General features: G+C 34.7%; 1 protein-coding gene across 1 annotated transcript in view; it reads left to right on the forward strand.

Annotated features, from left to right (window-relative positions):
• The window catches only part of LOC140165359 (uncharacterized), a 111868-nt gene that overhangs the window by 67032 nt on the left and 23478 nt on the right, over positions 1 to 21358 (forward strand). The window lies entirely within an intron of this gene.

Consider the following 21358-nt stretch of genomic DNA (forward strand, 5'->3'; position numbering starts at 1 on the left):
ACCGATAGTCCCCTACTTCGCGACACCGGTAGGCACATACCTGTCACTTCTAAAGTTGAGTGCCCCCCCCCCCCGGGCGTTATCTCTAGTACTTGTTGTATACTTGTTTGATTGACATATATTTTTGCAGGTGCTGGCGTCGGTAGGTTCCGGAATTAGTAGCTTTTGGTAGTCAAACTCCGGGGTCAAACTTTGGCTACTTCTGTGACTGCATTTGCTAACCCGTGCTTACTGCATTTAAAATATTTCCCCACATGAAGTTGTTATAATACACTGTTATATCTTTCCATCTGCTGCTACTCACCTGCATAGTGTCAGGATGTACCTTACTAAAAAGAATGTATTTTTCTCAGAGATTTAAGGATGTACAATTGTACATCACTAAAAAGAATGTATTTTTCTTAGAAATTTAATGTTGCCCTAATTGAATGTTTTATCTTAAATTATCATTCTTGATCAACGTACTTTTTTATGAAAAAACTGTCATTAATTTTAAATAATAAATAAATACAAAATAATACAGATATTGCGAATATTTATATACCGACCGTAATTATACTGGGCTCAAAAAGAAACTTATTATTTTTCACATGGTCATATCTTAAAAATCTGTCCATCAAAATGAACCAAAAATATACACAGGATTACGTCAATACTCTACTCTAGTGGCATGTCAATATCCAAACGTTACCTTACTGACACAACTGTAAAATATACACTGGTATGGAACCGCTTGATGTATCACATGTCGCGGCGGCAATCGCAGTGCAATTTGCACCCCAAAATTCGGCTGTTGCGATACAACTGAATTCATGTATTGATTGTCTGAGACTGCCCTTCAAATTGCTCTGCGTCAGATGACATTGCACCATAACTTTCAAAATGGGGTGAAAAAGTGCACCCCGAGGTTAAAAATAATTCGAAGACTAATGTCACCGCCTGTCAATTTCGGCAACTAGGGTTTAAGGCACATGAATAAGTAAATGGTATTCGTGAGAGAGTCTTGAGGTGCACGGTTCCACATGGCTGTTGCGTCAGTTGGGTAACTGCTTGGTCTATTGACATTTGTTAAGAGTAGAGTATTGAAGTAATCTTGTATGTAATGTAAATTACATTACTTTATTTCAAACGCAATTATACCTTATATGCCTACGCCACATTAAGGAATCTGCAGAAGAACAATTGCATAATATCACTAGGTGAGTGTAATCTAGTCGTATACCATTTTGGTAATTTTGCAGTAAAAGGTTCTTGTGTTTCAATATGTCTACTTAGTTACTGTTTTACTGTTTTCTTACCTTTGTAAAATAGATTAAAACTAGATTTCGCGGTTCTCGGGTTGGGCGGTTCTCGTGATAGGCCTATCTCCAGTTACCCAACACCCTTTACCCATAATACTTGTCCTGACCTTTCAAACTACTATACGATATCGTCGGCAGAGTGCTACACTATCGTAAGTGCAGTTTGGACAGTTTTACAGGAGAAGCATTTTTGTGTTTAGCGTCACCGTTTGTTTCCAAGTAGCCATAAAATGACATGGGAATGTAAAGCAATTTGATTTTAATAATATAAACTACATAAATGGTGTTAAAGTTAATAAATCAATGAATTATTTACTGATTTAGATGTCGTAAGTGCCACATACGATAGTGTTACACTCAAATTGAAATGAGTGTAGAGTGCAACACTATCGTATGTGCCACATACGATAGTGTTGCACTCAAATAGAAATAAGTGTAGAGTGCAACACTATCGTATGTGCCACATACGATAGTGTAGCATTCATTGCTAAATTAGGATATGCGTAATATCGGCTCAAATACTTGTTTCTTAACAAGTGTTAATTTATTTTGGCACATAATATTTACAATAGCAAGATACCTTTTGCCGTAATGTTATCTCTCAAGATTTATTACTGAATCTAAAACTAAAAACACCGGATTTATCGTCTCTATTACCAGTCGTGGGAGCTATGAACTTAGCCAGCATAATGACAACGCATACAGCCGTCAGCGTCACAGCCAGTGATGTGTTAGAGACTGTTTTGCACTTACGATGGTGTAGCATTCCGTGATTTTGCTGTTTAGGCCCAATAAAGTAGCGTATGTGGCACATACGATGGTCTTGCAGAAAATGAAAAACAAAATTAGCGTGCAAGACTATCGTAAGTGGCACATACGATAGTCTTGCATGCATTAATTAAAATTGCATTGCACTTACGATATTTTATTTTATTAATTAAAAAAAATTGAGCAATTTTGAAACTTAAAACCTGGTTTAAAATGTGCGTTTTTATATGGCCTTTCATAATTCGTCAAAATCTTATTTTGGCCAAAAATGTCACTTACGATAGTGTAGCACTCTGGCGACGATATACGTCTCTCAATGATTAAGACACAACTATATCAACTCTGTTTTGTAGCTGTGACTCTTACTTCGGAACCTATAATATCCATCGTTCGCCTCTTCCAAACCCTGTCCTGCAACCACATCGGAGGACCCAAAAATATCCGAAATTTTAGTAGGCCTAGTGTCTGGATGTAGGCCGTCAATTCAATCGGGAGACATGTGAACGCAAACGGGTTACATAGGCCTTATCATAACTGATGATTCTTATGTTAATCATGTCTTTAAAATAGGCCTATAATTGGTCCGATGAGATGCACCTGTTAGTCACTGTAATGCTTTCCGATGCTCGCACTGCGCCCGTCGGTACTCCACGCACTACGCGATAGCGCACCGCGAGCTCGCGTTATGCGCACCGCGAGCACGCGTTAGCGAGCCACGCGATCGCGATAGCGCGCGGACAGAGGACGGACGGACGGACGGACGGACGGACACGCCATAATTAGTATTAAGATGTGCACATTTGCCAAATATCGGTGGTAAAACGGCGCGTACGATTATAATTTCATTTACCCGTTGATATATTTGAAAGGTAACGTATCAAATCAAATTTATCATTTGAACTTTATCGTGGTATTTTGAGTTTGAAAAAAAAGTAAACATAATCAGGGAAGAATTATCTGTGTCCAGTTATCTCCAGACATTATACATACAATATCATTGCTCATTTTAAACTGTTCAGCACCGTTTTGAGAGAATTTTCTTAAAACCACACTTTCAAAATTGGCTGTTTGAAACTTTTACCGACGCTAAAGGCTATGAATGGTATAAATGTATTTACCCCGTTTATATCCTCTTTTGATAAAATATAATAACCAATCGGGTCATATACAAGTGACACTATATCATATTCCTGGAGTATCAATGATTTCATTTACATATAGATGAAGATTGGTACAATATGAATAGTATCGTTTGAGATACCTAACTGGATTCCTTCCAAATCTGAGGTTGAGTAACGTAGATTGAAACAAAGGTGTATTTTTTGCATGATAGTCTGCGATATTTTATAATGTGCAATACAAAATGATCTAATGCATGAAACGTTCGCATGTTAGTTTTTATCAGCCCTTTTCTCCTGGATGTTCAATTATATGAACGAAGAAAATTTACATTGGTTGATTTAATAATACATATCCTGAATATTTTATGCAATAACGCAACTAATAAATTTACTACGCGCGCATGGGACCACAGAAAGATAAACTTTCACCGAAACTGAATATGTGAAATATAATGCTTGAACTAATTTCCCAATAACCCGATCTCACATTTAATTTTACATAAAACTAAATTACAACAGTAGCTTAAGAAAAACTCCTACAATATATCCATGTGAATTTAACACAACAGAATAAAGATCTCATAAATTTGTAACCTTTACACAACTCCGGTAACTGGCAACATGGGGCACGCTTCAAGCCAACGGATTTCTAATAGATATATTTATACCCCAAGAAACCTCGATGTTTTCTTTACTATTTTAGTATTATTTTCATATTATTTTACCTCCAATACAATTTGTATATGTCTTGTAAAATAACGTTCACGCCTTCGCTAAGATTCGTTTTACCTGTTTACAATATTAGTATACAGAACATCCGTTTTATGAACATATTTTAAAGTCAAGTGGGTTTTACCCTAAGGATTTTTTTTTCATACGGTGGCATGAGTAGACAACTACTCATGAAAACTCTGGGTAAACTTTGATCGGTGTGTTGGATTCCTTAGTCCCAGTGAACTGTTCGAACAGAGCATTGTTTATTGAATAAATTTATTAGGAATACTTCGTGATATGTATATATCTTGATCTTGAATTCAGCTTTTGTATAATAGATCTGCTATCCAGTAAAACTACATTAAATGAACATGATAACACAAACAGTGTGCATGTATTGGGTTGTTTGAGTAAAATTCTCAACAGATTTATTTTATTTTTAGGCTAAATATGAACATAGATTTTAGAAGGTAATCCGTTTTTCTTTCTGCTACCAAAATGTAAATAGGATGGTTCAGGCTTACTATAACAAAATCAATTTAGTTACAGTTTTTCCAGGTGTTTACTATTCGTAAGGAAACAATATGGAATATTAAGGTTTTCATTTTGGGTAAAAAATAAGAATGAACGAATGAGTTGAATTAAAAAATATAATATTTTGACATTCTACAAACACATAAACGAGAGCCCTATAAAACAACACACCAATAAATCCTAACAACATGTACATAATGAAGTTTATTACAATAGCGTGATACTTTTTATAGCCACGGAAAGTCTATACTTAAATATCAAGATTCATCTTGAAAGATGAACACTAGCATACGAACAAGTTGATATACATGATACATATGACAAAATTTCTTGCAGTAGTTTTTATAAAAAACATTGTGTCGTGCTTTAGTACACGCAAATGTCCGCTTTGACATACTGATTCAAACCAACATGTTACCGATAAAGTGGCTTTCACAATTGTGTGCATTCCATCCAAAGCAAACAAGTTGCCAATAAAAATATTTTTTGCGGCAACCCAATATCTATCAACGTCGTACTTTTCCGAGGTCACTTAGATAAACATACAACATAAAAAAAAAACCAGATAAATTAATAAAACAAAGTTTTGTGCCTGTAGATTTTTAGCAGTTTTGCATAACATAAAGGATAAAGCAATCATATCAAAATATATCATCATTCGTATTTTCATAATTAGTATAAATAAATGTATTTTAAATATTCATGATGCTCGGGCAAACTGACAATAATAAATAAATGGAGAGAACAGAAAAACTCGGAACTCAGGGGGTTTGAGCCCTCGATTTCCGGTCGAGAGTTTCTTCACAGTTGGCACTAGTTTGCCTCGCATTTAATTGCTACACAGAACCACTAACCGCGAAATATGGATATGGAACCACTAACCCGAAATATGGATATCCAACAAGCTGAAATTATAAATTAGCCCCCGTTGGTAGCCTTAAGGGTGTCTCTACTGGGTTACGGGCTGTCGAGAAAAAATGTCAATCTGTATCGACAGTCCATCACCCATTACATACTTGGTAACTTTCTTTTCTTTCTTTTTTTTACTTTTTATATAAAGTAATATAATAATTAATCTCCATAATATCTCATATTCTTCAGGCCCAATATCAACAAAACAATCAAGGCCGCAGGGCCGGCAGGCCCGAGGACGGCGACTTTCATATGACGACTAAAAACTCCATGTGGGACCCCAATATAAGTTCCACGCAGGGCAAGAAAGCAAGAGTAACTTTATTGTTACATTGACCAAAAGCTGAACCCCATAGTTCAGCCATGGTACGGGAACCGCTCTAGGTATTAACAGATGGCGTTATTTGCGCGATATCTTAAACTGCCGTATATAATCTGTTTTGGTTAAAGATCGTTTGCAAATTGACTAAATTTGTATACTGGAGTTTAGTTGGGAGACCAGATCAGATTGCCAGTGTGACGCAATGAGAGAGAATCATGACTGGGCGAGATTGCCCGTGTGCCAACCGAGACCTGATTCATTCTGATAATCTCAATATATCATATATTAGTTTGCCTGAACTTCACGAAGTCATTGTCGACATAGTTTCTTGACATTGCCTCCTTTATATGTGACGTGTCATGTCAAAAGGAGACACTTTTGGGCAGGTTATCAATTTTGAGGTTTTTACATATCTTAAATATAGAGATATTTTGCTCCACAACGCCGTTTTCTCCAATTAAATCGGACATTCCTAAGCGAAGATATTGAGTTCGGAAGTTATGGTATTATAAAATTGGAAATTGAGATATCGGCCTCTAAAAATATTATTGACAATGTTGAATTGAGAGTAGGAAATAACTTGAAAAATGTCTCAAAAAATACAAGATGCCAGTTATATTCCGGTCTGAAACTATCAGACAATATTTCTACCATTGTTAACATCACAAATTCGCAACAAACCCAAATTGTGAAAAAAACCACCCACCGGCAGATTTTTGGCTATTTCTCCATTTACGATCCTGCCCAAAAGTGTCTCCTTTTGACATGACACGTCACATATTCGTACACGCAAATGAATGCATATATTTATATATGTATCACAAGGTCTTACGCTCTAAATTACTAATGATTTATACAGGTTTATTCTATCAACCACTATAAGTCATGCACTTACGCCTGCATATCGTTGCTGAGTGTTTTGATTAAGAGCGATCGTTTATTAATTATTAACAATAATGTTCCAAAAATCAAATATCAAGTACCATTTGATTTTATCATGATATTTCAAGATGCTTGAAAGTAGGTAATGATAGGTAAACTAAACTAAAAAGATTTATTATATATGTTAAGTTCACTTAAGACAAATTACACAGCTAATGCTCATAACATATGCAATGATATTGGATGCGAATAGGTTATTCATCTTGACAACCTACTTCAAGTGCATTGGATCATATGCAGAGACAATGCTTTCCCATGAAAATCTGTTTTAGAAAATGAAGTATCGAGGTTATGAAGTACCCCATAAAGATTGGAACTTTTTAATGTTTAATAATGTATATTCTTAATTAGATTGATGACCCTGTTTGAGAAATTTTGCATAATGCTTGTAGGAGTTGGACACTGTTACGTGAATGTTCGCAATATGCCGAATCTTACGTACATTGCGGTAACATTACAGCAAATTCTCCTAATTTGGAGCATCATGTTATCAACATGATCAATGTTTACTTTAATGCAATCAGAAGAACCGATACCTATCTGTAATGGGAAGAGTTACAAGTGAAACAATGGTTTAGTCACGAAATTGAGAGCTCTAATCTATGATTGTGTTCTCTACGCATGCTACGATCTATGCATCTTACAGTAACATGTCACGCCTTAAAGATATAAGGTGAAAAACAATATTTGACTTGATCAAACTAAATGCATCCAATATGTATAAAGTAATAACTTCCTTTCTACTAATATAACCAAATTATACACCATACTAGTTTTGAACGTGTACTTATCTTGTCTCTATTAAGTCTGGTATGCTCAGGTTCACCGTAACTCTCATCACTTGTTTCATTTTGCTCTTGTTTCGTTTACTGATCAGTGGTGTTGTGTGTCTGGGTGTTACTTTTCTACATTAGTGGTACCAATGTTTTCGTCATCCTGACACCCCATATAATTATAATAAAACTCGAATTGGTTACATTTTTCTATATGCCCACCAACGCAAGGCAAAAACTCATGATAAACCTTGGCAGACCCCTTTAATTTCTGATCAATTTTTTGGGAAAGTGTCTCACCTGTTAAACTCCTGCAGAGTTATGTGTTTGTAACTCTTGACTATCGAACTTCACCTACTTCTTTATCCACATTTGTAACTTGCGCCTGTGTTGACTTTTAATTTCCTCAATTGATCATGTCTCTGTTGATTTTACGTATTTCCCGCATCAATTTGGTATTCTCTTTTTAGCACTTAATCTCTTGATATGATCAGAGATGATAATTTCAGTCTAGTGAATAGGACATAAATCATAGTCTACTGATATGTACTTAAAGTGTTTGTAGCTGAGTGGAAAAGCCAGCGATCATTTGAAAATTTTGACCTTTCGTATCGTGAAAAGTCCAAATTTTTAAAAGATCGTCGGCTTTTCCTCCCAACTACATGCACTACATACATCAGCAGACCATTCCTCGTATTCAGAATGCAATTCGATATGTCTGATGAGCTCTCATGTCCCAGAAAAAAATATTTGCACAAATGTTGCTATCCGAGCATTTAAGGCAAAAACATATAGTTATATATGTTCATAGCAGATGGGATTCACAACAGACGGCATGTAAACAGATTCGAATTGGTAATGCAAATATTCGATCTCGTATTCATATTCATCTTATTGTTGAGCACCAAGTAGCAAGGCTGAGATATAATTCTCAAAATCATACTTGCAACTTTTACCGACGCTGAGAGCTCTGAATGCTCTGAATGTGTTTGTCTCCCTTTTTTTATCCTCGTTCGGTACAATAAAGTAAAGGATTGTATCATAATACTATGCGTATGACTGGATTCATTTACATATAAATGAAGATTGATGCAGTAATATTATCGTTTGAGAGCAAACAATACGACTATACTAAAATAAGACGTAAGGTGACTTTGATTGAAACAAATTTGTATTTTGCATGAGAGTCTCTGCGATATGTTGAAAAGAAAAGAAACTCAATAAATTTAGTTTAATGCGCATTGCAGTATATCCACTGCACGAAACTGTCAGTGTTGGGAAACCAGACAAGTGCGATCTAATCTGATAACGGTATGCTATTTTCTAGCAGCTTTTTTTCTTAGAAATTCAAATGTATAACTCTTTTCAATTTCAAATACCAACAAATGATTTAGTTCACTTCCTGCCAAATCTACGTAATAACGTAACCAATGAATTTATCACTCGCGCAAGGATCAACTATAAGACCAATTTTCACCTAAACAGAACATTTTCAGAACGATTTCATTTTTGACTATTTCTCAACAACCCGCTTTCGTACGTAATTTTATTAGTTTAAAATTACACTGAATTATAACTGTGCATGAAGGAAAAATACTTTTGCTTCAATTAGTTTAAATACTATGGTGTACTGATGATTGCCATGTAAAAGATATAAAAAACACCTTCACATTCACGTTATACAAAATGGACAACACTTTCCCCAAGGGTAACTGGCAACATGTGGTAGGCTGGAAATAGGCACATTCCCGATGGGTAAAATTGTAGATATAGTACTACGAGTTAGTCGTTAATTGTTTTCATTTTCGCTCATTATATATAGTATTTGCATTTTATTCTGCCTTCAACGCAATGTTTATACTTGTAAAATAACATCCAATTTTCGCTAAGAGATGAAACGTTTATAAAGGTTCGAGTTATTATTTTATAAGAAGTACTGAAGGTATTGATTTAGTTAAGTGTATGAATATACATGTAATTTTAACGTCAAAAGTATTATACTTTCCTTTTTAAATAAAGTAATGGATGTAATTTAATCAAGATTCGGGTTAAATTATAATGCAATTGATCAATCACAAGATTAATTGCATTTAAATCTTTGAAATCTTTGTCATTTACAAAGAATTGTGTGCACATTTTGTGGCATGACCTATGTCGTGATACATAGCATGTTGAATCATACATTGTACACGCCTTTTTGAAGTATGGGGAGCACCAAAGTAGATGGTGTTGATTTGGGTAATCTTTTGTAAGCTGAGAAACCATACAATTACCCAAATCAAAGTACGCCCTCTCATTTTTTTGCCCGCCATACTTCAAAAAGCCTTATTATAATGATGATGTTGTGCATCTTCAGTATTCACATATAATGGCCAACTGCAGTACTACCCGCAGCCAATATTACATTTAGGTATGGATGAATTTCATTTATATTGTTTCGTAAGTATTTATAACCACGTTCTTATTCCATAAATTATTTCGCATCATATGCAGTGAAGTAACCGACATAGAGGATGTGGGGATGGGTAAAGGAGGTAAGACCTCGTTACAAGGGGAAAACTTTAAACGAAAATGGTCAAAAATGGATTATAAAATAACAAGAGCCTAAAAATTCTTTCATTTTATTGCAGCCAGCGTCCAACAGGAAGGCGAGACTTATTACAGGGGGTAGAACCCTCCCTATCCCTAGCTACGCCATGGAATAACAATTCAACTGTACTTGCATACTATTTTGTTTATGATGTTCTTTCACTTAGCTTCATTTATAAACTCTGTCGATTCATGCGGATTACAATGTAAGTTGCCTATTAATGTAGTTTTATCAGGACCCGGAATACCTTACATGAGAGCATTATGTAATTCCACTATGATTCCGGTTTCATTGTATGATAGTATTATCGCAGCTGTTCAAGGATTGAGCAATTATTTATGATATTATTTCACTTACCTTACCAGCACAGGGGTTGAATGACATGATGGCACCAATGCAGTTTTAATACGTTCCTGATCACATTTCATTGTTGCATTTATGCTCTTTTTCATCCGGTTTCATTGAATAGTTGCTAAACTTTTAAATGCATTTTGGGGTTTATGTTATATTGTCTCACAATTACATGAAACAATAGCAGAATATATAAAATATTAATAAGAGTTGATTTTCTTTGAATTATATCATTAGTGTAATTTGACCCGGATAACAATGCTTGCTAATGTAGTCGTGTCAGCACACTGATATCATTAATGCAAAATGAATCGTTTTTATGGAAATCTTCTTGCAATTGCTGGTAAATTGTGGTGTAACAATTTGTGGTTTGGTGTATATGTGTTGCTTGTGTATAATCCCTAACAGATTATTTGGTCAAATAGTAGCATTTTTAGGTTAAAAATAAGATTTTTAAGGGTCATTTATTTATTAGTTTAGCTCGCAAGATATAATCGGTTTCAGCTTTCAAATGAATTTAATATACTATAACAAAATTAATTTAGCCGTAGTGTTTGCTGTTCAAAATGTTAAGAAATATTGCCTATTAAATCGTATTGAATAACCAACAACATTTCTATAAATATTTTTAAAAGATAACAAGCAATAAATAACAAACAAAAACATATAGCGTAAATAAAATAGAATAAATACCCTGACCAAGCAACACAGGATCGATGTACCAGATCTTACAAATAACAACCACTGATGTAATAAGCCAAATCGACATTGAAGTTTGCAATGCATTGTAGGACAGTTTTTGCAGTCTTGGGACACTTTGTCCTTTGACCTTTCAGAAAATTCAGAAATATTGGGTTTTTGTACGTACAACATATAAATGCATCCAATATATAAAAAATATTAGTATTTAATAAATTAATTATTTAGTATTTTCAACATGATCAACATTATGACAATAATAAGAAAATTAATAATAATTATGTCAATTTTCCTGATATGTCAGAGGTCAAAGTGTCCCAAAATTGCTCTCAAAAACCGGAAGTGAGAATGGCGATTGGGCTTATTGTTTATTTCCTATGTCAAAGGTTCAATCGAAAAAGAAAGTTGTATGAGAGACTTGTGCTTTTTGATACTTGTGTCTAAGTGTCCTTTCACAAGTGTTAAGTATTTCGTCTTAAAAAGAGGAGAGTCATAATGTTTTTTCTGGGTCAGTATAATAGCCTAAATGGGCCTTTGGATTTAAAATCAACGGCTGAATAATACGTCAATGCTTTTTACCAGCAATTGCAAGAAGATTTCCATATGTAAAAACGATTCTTTTGCGATAGTTTTAGAACTACTTTATTCTACACTCTGATCTCAATATTCATCAATCCTGAAAGATGAACGCGACACAAAAATTTATATTCATGTGCAACATTTCTCCCGGCAGTTTTCTTGAAATGCCCGAAAGTTCAATGTTTGATTCTTTTTATTGACAATCTCTAGGCTATATCGCGTCCTGCATTCAGATAATGAGGTCGCAACAGTGATGATCACATTTGAGAACAAAATTATATCGGGGTGCCTACAAGCATTTAGAGAGACGGTTTATAGAGAGGTTTATGGAAAGTGAATTATTTCCTCATCTTTTGACTCCACATTGTTGTCAATGTTGGCGAAACATCTTATTTCACATTTATTGTAAAACATTGTTGGCGAAACATCTGATTTCACTTTTTTTAAATTCGTGTGGTGGTAAGCTTGAATTACACTTACGCTTACCTGACATCCTTCTGGATATCCTCTAGAGTAGAAAGTCCAGCAATTGGAATTTCTGTTGAAAGTTGGTACGTTAAAACTTCTCTGAAATGGCCTGAAGCTGACAATGCCTATATATTTAGCTGGCAGTACAAAGTCTTACCAATCTTGTAGACATTTACACAAAACAAAATGTTCCACTTTCATATGTAGTATTGTCTCTTGGGTGATCAAAAACAAAAGTCCATTTGATATTCACTTTCCCTGTTGAAGATTTTGCTTTTAAGCAAAATCTTCAACAGGGAAAATAATGTAAAATCTTCAACAGAGGGAGTTTAAATTTTGAATAAACTAGACAATTGGGTAGTTTTCATTTGAAATACTCACTCCAGTTGTGGAAGATATAATCAGCCATAATACAGGGGGAGTATGGGTTTCAAAATGATTAACCCTGACCAATTGCATTTGAAAAACATAGCCCCCATGTGGAAGATATTTTCAAAATCTTCCACAGGGAGCGTGGGTTTCAACTGGAATAGCCCATTGTATGCCATCAACACGGTAGAAACAATCACAAGTTTAGCCTTTTGTATTTATTTATTAAACGACGGTAAGGAGAGTAAATTAATGGACTTTTGACACCGCTAAAACGTGCCTCCTCAATTGGCTAGTAACACTCCTTCATGATGCAATATTAAACTTAGCTGGCTAAATTGTAGACATTCATATGAGTGATATTAAATTGACTTTCAAGCAGTGGATATTTTTGTTCTAGTCACGCCTCAGACAGAGCAACTTAAGACAAAACAGTCAATTAGTAAAAGAGCATGTTATGTGAAGAAACATGACAAGTTCAAATTAACCTTATTTACATAGGCGCAAATAAATACTTACGTTATGAAAATATTTCAATACATTTATAGATTATATTCGTACGTTTATTAAGACGTTTATTAACTTTAAGTTCAATTGTGCTTTGCACTAGTATTATCGACACTTTCCATCAATTTTACAAGAGTTGTTCAGAATTGTTCAAATTTCGTGGAACTACTGAATAATTTGGACATGCACGGGCTTACGTTATTATAGAGTATTACTGTCTTCGTTGCGTGATAGCTTAAATATAAAATAGTACTAATTGGGTCCCTTTGAATTATAGCATTACCAGCCTTTCGTTGCTTGATAACATTGATGCAATTTTTCCAAGACCAGGTTTTTCATTGCTTGATAGAATTTTCTTTACCAGGACTCGGTGTAGGTAGCGTGATATTATTGGTGAAATTTGACCAGTACCCGGATTGAATTGATTTACATCATTATATATAGTTTCACACTGGGTTGCATTACTTGACATCAATGTATATAGCAGATCATTAGCACACGCTGAATTTAAGATCAGGATAGCATCAGGAAGTTCAACCACTCAAAGTAAACGTGTTAACGTCAATACGTATTCCTAACGAATTCATTCAAGGCAGTCGTTGTTCACTAAAAGCTGTGCTCTTCAAACAGTTCACTTGGACTAAGGAATCCAGTATGCCTAGCAAAGTTTACGCACAGCTTTTCGTGAGTGGTTGTCTATCTTGTTCAAATATATATGTCACCATGTGAAGAAACTCTTTAAATGAACATGATGGGGAAAAAGTATGCCACATCGTAAACCGTACATCATTATCTTATGTATATTGACATTGTAAATGGTGTTGTAATAATAACACCAACTATTTGTTGAGGTGTATGTGGGTTGTTTGTGTACAATCCTCGACATATTATTTGGTCAAATAGGTTAAATATGAACATAGATTTTATAAGGTTATATTTTGTTCTTTTAGCTGGCAAAATATAAATAGGTCGGTTTCAGCTTTCAGCAATACAGCTAAAATTAACATACTATAGCAACAATTCAATTTAGTTAATGTTTTCCTTTTGGGCAAAAAAAATAAGAATGGGTGACTCTGATGTCGCGTTGAAAATAATACTTTCACATTCTACAATAACATTATCAACAGACACATTAACCCCAACTACCTCGCTGCTTTTTACTTAAGTGGAAGGAAAGAAGGCATTGAGGAAGAAAGAAGTTGAAGAGAAAAGTTGTATTCCCCGCCTCGGGTGCCAACCAGTAGAATGGACCTAATTAAGTAGCCGTATCATGGTATAGCCGATCGACCAATTGAAAGCTTTGTTTGACGTCAAGCTTGACGACGTCGTCAGAAAACCGTTAGCCAATCAAAAAGGACCAGTTCGTTATCATTGGCAGACTGTTTGTGTGGAGGGAGCGTAACCAAACTGGCTGCGGATGAGACTAGCAAGATCCTACCAATATCACACCCTGATGTTTGTTTATTTTATATTTTGTTAACCGTTCTCCGCCACAAGAGAACAGACATGTTTATGATTTTGTTTATTCTTGTGTCTAAGAGTCTTTTCACAGCTATCAAGGTTTTTGCCTCAATTAAAGATAGCCACAACTTCTTTTTGGTTCAGCATAATAGCCTAAAAACTAATTGGATATTCAGTCAATGACTTGATACCTCTTGATTTACTTCAAGCATATCTTTTGCGTCAATGCTTGGTACCATTTTTTTACTAGAAAAAAACTCGATTCTTTCGCGATAGTTTCAGAGCTTCCAGACAAAACTGTTTTGTTTGAAGCGGTTTCAAGGATAATGCCACTGGTGATGCATTGTTACTCATACTTATGTCGTAATTTGTTTTAAGGGTAGACCAGGTATTGTTGGCCGAAGCATTGAAATAACACTTTGATGTTTTGCAAAAGTTCATTTTACAGATCATATACTTTGAACACTTGCTTGATTTATTGTTTTACGTTTTACAAAAGAGTTCTTGTTTCATAACTCAAGAACCGCAAAAGTATCTGTGATATTTGAATTCTTCTACACACTCGCTATGAATTGATCAATGCAATTTTTGCCAAAGCTTACCATTCGGAAGATGCTGTGAACAACGATATCGCAACAGTTTATAATATTTGCTAACCTTAAATGGCCAACAGCTCCAGAAGTTAAGTTAAGTTCTTTTTATAGACAATCTCTGGTATGATATCGCAACATTAATGGTCACGGTAGAACAAAATAATGTTGGGTCACCTCCAAATATTTATAGAGACGGTTTATATCAGCGGTACTGCAATTGTAACGTCATTTAAAGTACCAAGGTACCAGAACAGAGTTTTATATTAAGTGAATTCTCAAGATGTGCGATACGGTGATGTGTTTATGTCCATATTTTTTTCTTCCTCATCTTTTGATTCTTGATATCTTGCAATGTCACATCAATTAGTGATGTCATAAAGTTATGTGCCATCCGTAGTTCAAAAGTACAAGCAATTGTTTGCTAACAAACCAACCATACCTACAATCCACGAAAAAAAGGTTGGCACACATTACCTGTCTTTTGGTATATCTCTGCCCCGCTCCCCCCAATTCAATGTTGGACCAAGACATGTTGTCAACAGGTCCGTGAGACCCTCCAACATTGAAAGATGGGGAGTGGGGAAGGGTGAGATATAGGGGGAGTCTGTAATTAACATATATTGCATGCATGTTTCACTCGCCTCCCCAATTTTAATAGGGCACGCATTTCCATTGTTTAGTGTAAGTGTGCCAACTATTTTTTTCGTGGATTGTAGTCTGACACACATTTAGTGTCTTTAAGCTATGTGTGTCTTGAAAATGCCTGTGTGTCTTGATGAAAAGGGCATACATAGGAAGAATTATAGCTGTCACAAACAACACTTAAAGCTGTATAACGTAATTGATTGTAAGTCTAGATTTTTATTGAATTCTTTTCACTTTTGAGGGTATTGGTACGCTTAATCATGTTGACGTATCGTAAGGTTGTTTTTTGTAAGAGTGTTGACTTGTGATTCCTATAAACTATTAATGGGTTCGTTTTAAAGTTGAATGCGAGATTGGAATTATAAACACTGATGAAGGCAGTTACATCAAACTTGTTTTGATGTTTACGCCGCTTATCAGTAGTTCCCAGGGTTTTCAAATTGAATGTATGATGTTGACGATGATGGCGACGGTAATGGTAATGAAAATGACAATGGTGATGATGGTGATTATGGTGAGAAAGCGCAGTTTGAAAACGCATTGGCGTACAATAAGGACGTACAAATATGGGATCTGTCTTCTGCAATGTTATTTTGCCCCCTTTAATTGATTATAGATGTGTAAAGACAAATAATGATATGGTGTAAGATGCTTTTAATGATGCGCTGAGCGCTTCGAAGTTTTCTATACAAAAATGTGGAAACCAATCCCATTTAGACACATATTTTAATATGATTAATAATAGATGATTGAATCACTTCGTTAAAACGATTAAAGTGATTCAATCATTTACTCAAATGCTGAAAGTTTCTAAAGCAAAACACACATAATCACACCACCTTCACACATCTCCTTTAAATATAATTTAAAATCGTAATACCATTGATTTTACTCAAATATTCCAGTGCTTCAAACTATCCAATAGATTTCACAATCTAAACGCCATTTAAATCACACTTGTAACTCGAGATACAACGACCTAATGAATTGTGTGTTATGAATTACAACTATGCGTGTGCAAAAGAAATTCAAGCTTACCTGAAATCCTTCTGGATATCTTATAAAGTAGAAAATCCAGCAATTTGTATTTCTGTTAAAAGTTGATACGTTAAAACTTCTCTGCAAAGCCTGAAACTCACAACGCCCAAATAGCTGACTGTATAGTATCTTATAAATGCCGTTGACGTTTATATAAGACAAAACGGTACTTTTTGCTACTCTTGGGTGACTGACCATAAGCAAAATTCCATTAAACGAAATGTTTTGAGTGAAAGAAACACTCCTTGAAATAAGTTGTAGTTGGCAAAATATATAACATACTCCTATCAAATTCCGTAAAGGTTGTGTGATTTTAGAATTTCTTACAAGACTCCTGGATGTTGTCATGAGTTTACAAAACATAATTGTGTGCCACCACCATGGCAGAAACAATCACATTTCACCCCTTTATTGGTATTTATTCATTAAACGAGAACACTGCCGCCTTAAAGGCAACTAAATTTGGACATCTGATCACGTTTTATCGTGCCTGCTCAATTGGCCAGCAACATTGAACTTTATAAAAATGGCTAAACTGTAGACATTGATACGTGACGTAAAAATGATTTTCAACTAGTGGATAACTTGTTACACTCACGCCCCAGACAGGATGGAAATTTGAACAAAACAATCAATTAGTAAACGAGCATGTTATGTGAAGAAAATGCCAAGTTAAAATTAATCAATAATAGCGTGAATGAACACTTACGTCATAAAAATATTTCAATAAGTTTATATGTACCAAAGGTGAACAATTTTTAATCTTTAGCCTTGGAGCAGCCAGTCAGATTTTAATCTCAGAGCCACCTGCGCACATAATTGTTGAAAAAATCCAGTGCAGCAATACTATACAGCACATGAGGCTACCATACCCTATCACCGTACCAAGTTTGAAGTTGATCGGCCATTGCGTTGGAGCTGTACAGTGGATTAATGAATTTGCTTCTGCCCGGACAGCCAAACAATCAAAGAAACAAAGAAAGAAGCAAACAACCATCTGGGCGATAACATAAGCCCCACATATATGTGGGGGCCAAAAATTTAGAGTAATAATATTGGAGTCTGGGACTTGAATGGCTTATTTCTCAGTTCTCCTCCACTATGTTTTTCAGTAATTGTGCTATAGAATTCTTGAATTCTTGTGTTTTTATTGTACATTGCATATGTGGAAGAATGTGCATCTGGTCAGATTCAAACCGACAACCATCGCAATGGGCTATTCTAATTGAAATCCACACTACCCCTGTGGAAGATTTTATAAATATCTTCCACAGGGGAGTATGTTTTTCAAATGTAATTGGTCAGAATTAATCATTTTTGAAACCTATATAGTCCAACTGTAATGGCTTTCACAGAAGCTCAGAATGTGGTCAGTCAAATTTGAGTTCTTTGAAGAGTACTTTTGCCCAAATGTCCTTAAAACCATATCTGTGTTAAAACTCACTCACCTGTATACCAAAATCGCTGAAAAGGTACCCCCCCCCCCAACCGTGTCAATCTCCGTACACCTTCAACCAGACAAAAAAAATCGCTTGATGGATAGATAATATATTACGACAACTTATCGCCATGTCACTCGGGGCAGATTGTCCTGTTGAAGGTTACAAATTGATTTCCTTTTTTTGGTTTAAAACATGAACGATAAAGGTGTAATCATGTTTGAGCATCTGGTAAGAGCTGATGCTTCAGGGCTTTTGTATCATATATATTAGATGTTATGGTTAAGATACGTGATAAAAAACGCTCATGAAAAGACTTGCAACGATTAACATGTCAATAACTCGGATGGGGTTTATAAATTTGTTGGATCAAATTTAAACCCTGCCAACAACTATTATTGATAAGATAACATAAGGCTCTGTCATATTGGATCTTATACTATCACACTACCTTTCGCGATGTCCCCAGTGCCCTGTGGTTATGACAATGAATACAAAAGTCTTCTGTATCCTAATATTTCTACAGTAAAGCGGAGCTTATCAACTGTTTTTTAAAAGGGGATGTGGTTGTATTTAATATCCATACACCCCATACTGAAGACATGGCCTTGTTTTTCCACACAGTGGGTCATATCTTCCAGGTGTCTTGCAAACACAAAAAATGTTTTTGAAACGTTATAAAATGTTACAAACGCGTTATGGTCTTGGGTAAAACGTTTTAAATATTTAAATGTAGGGCTATATAAAAGTCACGAAAACATTTTTCATAAACGTTTGATAGGCAAAAACACTACAACAATATTTTTAAAATGTTGTCAAAATGTAATTGCAAAATATTTATCGACAAAATATTGGTGCAAATTATTTTGTCAACGCTTGATTACCACAAATTCATATTTTCTAAATGTTCTAAATTTTCTAGACCGTTTTATACCCTTTATATAACCTGGTGTGTACCAAACTGTGCATTCATCTTAGCAGGGGTGAAATCTGATAGTTATATTTTGCTCTAGTAATACTATAAAATTGCATGATTTGCTTATGCGATTAGCTTAGTAGCCCCCTAAATATTTCTCAATTTGATTTCGCAATTTTGCAAAGAAGCATCCCATGATGGCATCACATGCTGGATAATTACTGTATAGAAGAGACTCGTGGCTATTGCAAGTGTTTGAATAGAAATCCAAACGAGGAAAATACTGCAGAAAGACCAGGGTTATATAACATTTTTGAAAATTTTAATTCCAAATTTAGAATTTAATCTTGTAGTGATTAAGTTGAGTTGATGTCATTCTTTGTTTCATCGCGGGATAACCCCTCCCATTTATTTATGTATTTATTTATTTATTTATTTATTTAGTTAGTTAGTTAGTTAGTTAGTTAGTTAGTTAGTTAGTTAGTTAGTTAGTTAGTTAGTTAGTTAGTTAGTTAGTTAGTTAGTTAGTTAGTTAGTTAGTTAGTTAGTTAGTTAGTTAGTTAGTTAGTTAGTTAGTTAGTTAGTTAGTTAGTTAGTTAGTTAGTTAGTTAGTTAGTTAGTTAGTTATTTTATTTATTTATTTATTTTTTTTTTAATTCATTTTTTTATTTTTTCCTTCTGCAATAATAAAGATTTAGAAATACCGTATGGGTGAATTTCAAACTTATTGGCATATTTTACGATGGTGATGCCATCTCTAGGGAATACAAGCGTTTTCAGCACAAAGTGAGGGAGGATATACGGAAACCAACCACACCCTAAACAGGGACGGAACATTGATCTCGCAGGAATGTCAGCACACCATCAACGTCCAGAGTTGATAGAGGATCAACCAGTCACCATTCAGCTACCAGCCGCTGATGACGGAGAAGATCTAACTGTTGAAGATTTGGGGTTTTTTTTTCTTTGTCTCACCAACGCATGATGGATCTATGATATAGGTGAAAATTACACCTTCTATTGATTGAAAAACGTAATCAATAATACTAGTATTCTTTCGATGAAGTCTACAGACTGTTAATATTGTTCAGTCTACAGAGAATCAAGTGTAAAATATAATATATTTTTCAGATATTTCCTCATATAGTACCGAAATGTTTAGAGTATATTCTTAATGGACAAAACCTATATTCTTTTGACAGACAGCAAGGTTCTTATGTCAATGAAGTTAATATATAAACACATTTTGCAAGTGTTTTAAGATTTTATTATCAAAGGTGGAGAAATCACTTAACATTGAATGTGCTGAGTGTCGTTTTATGGGGAATATTTGTTTTCCTCACTAAATTGCGATCCAATCAGGATATTGGAGAATTGAAAGACCAGGAATTCCTTTTAATACCAGTCGCAGAGAATGAACAATAAACTTGAAGTGCATTTACCCGTCGTCTCTTCTACGGAGCACTTAGCTAATTTAATAAACCTTCCCTCATACTTTTAAAAGCTATATAGCGTATTGTAAATAATGAAAATATCCCTGGAATTTACAGGTCTGTGCATTATGTTGTACAATTGCACAAGACAGGGGCACATTAATGTCTTATCAAATTCTAAAACGTTGTAAATGTATGTAAAGTGACGTCAATAAAACAGAAGGTGGCATGGCAAATTGGGATAACAGGTTTAACATTCATCACTTTCTATTGCGATTCTACTTACACATGACTTACGGCTTGTATGTTGTATTATGTTGATCGTATGTTGTCTGTTCTTTGACATTTGGAATGACCTATTTATAGCGTGTCTGATAGAAATCTGCCAAAGTTTACTGTACATTTTGAGACTTTTTGGAAATGCTTTTAGATTTAGATATATTTTAATGTCCATTCAATCCATACATTCAAAAATATTCGAAACCAAAAGGAACACTTCATTAACTAGAATAATTTAGCTGTCATTTCTTAAGAAAAAACAATGAACAAAGCAAATTGTGCATTGACGAAAGGAACTAATGGTAAAAACACTTGCCACAATGCATTATTTTAGAGATGTTTTTAATCGGGAACTTTCATTTTTGTTTGTATTGAAGAGTAACATACTTTATTTAGAGACCAAAAGTAATATCACCTGTCGAGAATTGGTAACTATTTGCGTTGACTCTATTGCCTTTTGAAATTTCTTATACTTCTTGAAGACTCTAAAATGTCACGATAAAGAATTTGGAGAGTGTTTATTCTCTCCTCTATTAGTGAAAAAATATAGAGAGATAAGCAATATCCAATGGTTAGAGGATTTTTTAATGTTATGATTCATGTT

This window comes from Amphiura filiformis, chromosome 12, assembly GCF_039555335.1.
Source record: "Amphiura filiformis chromosome 12, Afil_fr2py, whole genome shotgun sequence".
Classification (NCBI taxonomy): Eukaryota; Metazoa; Echinodermata; class Ophiuroidea; order Amphilepidida; family Amphiuridae; genus Amphiura; species Amphiura filiformis.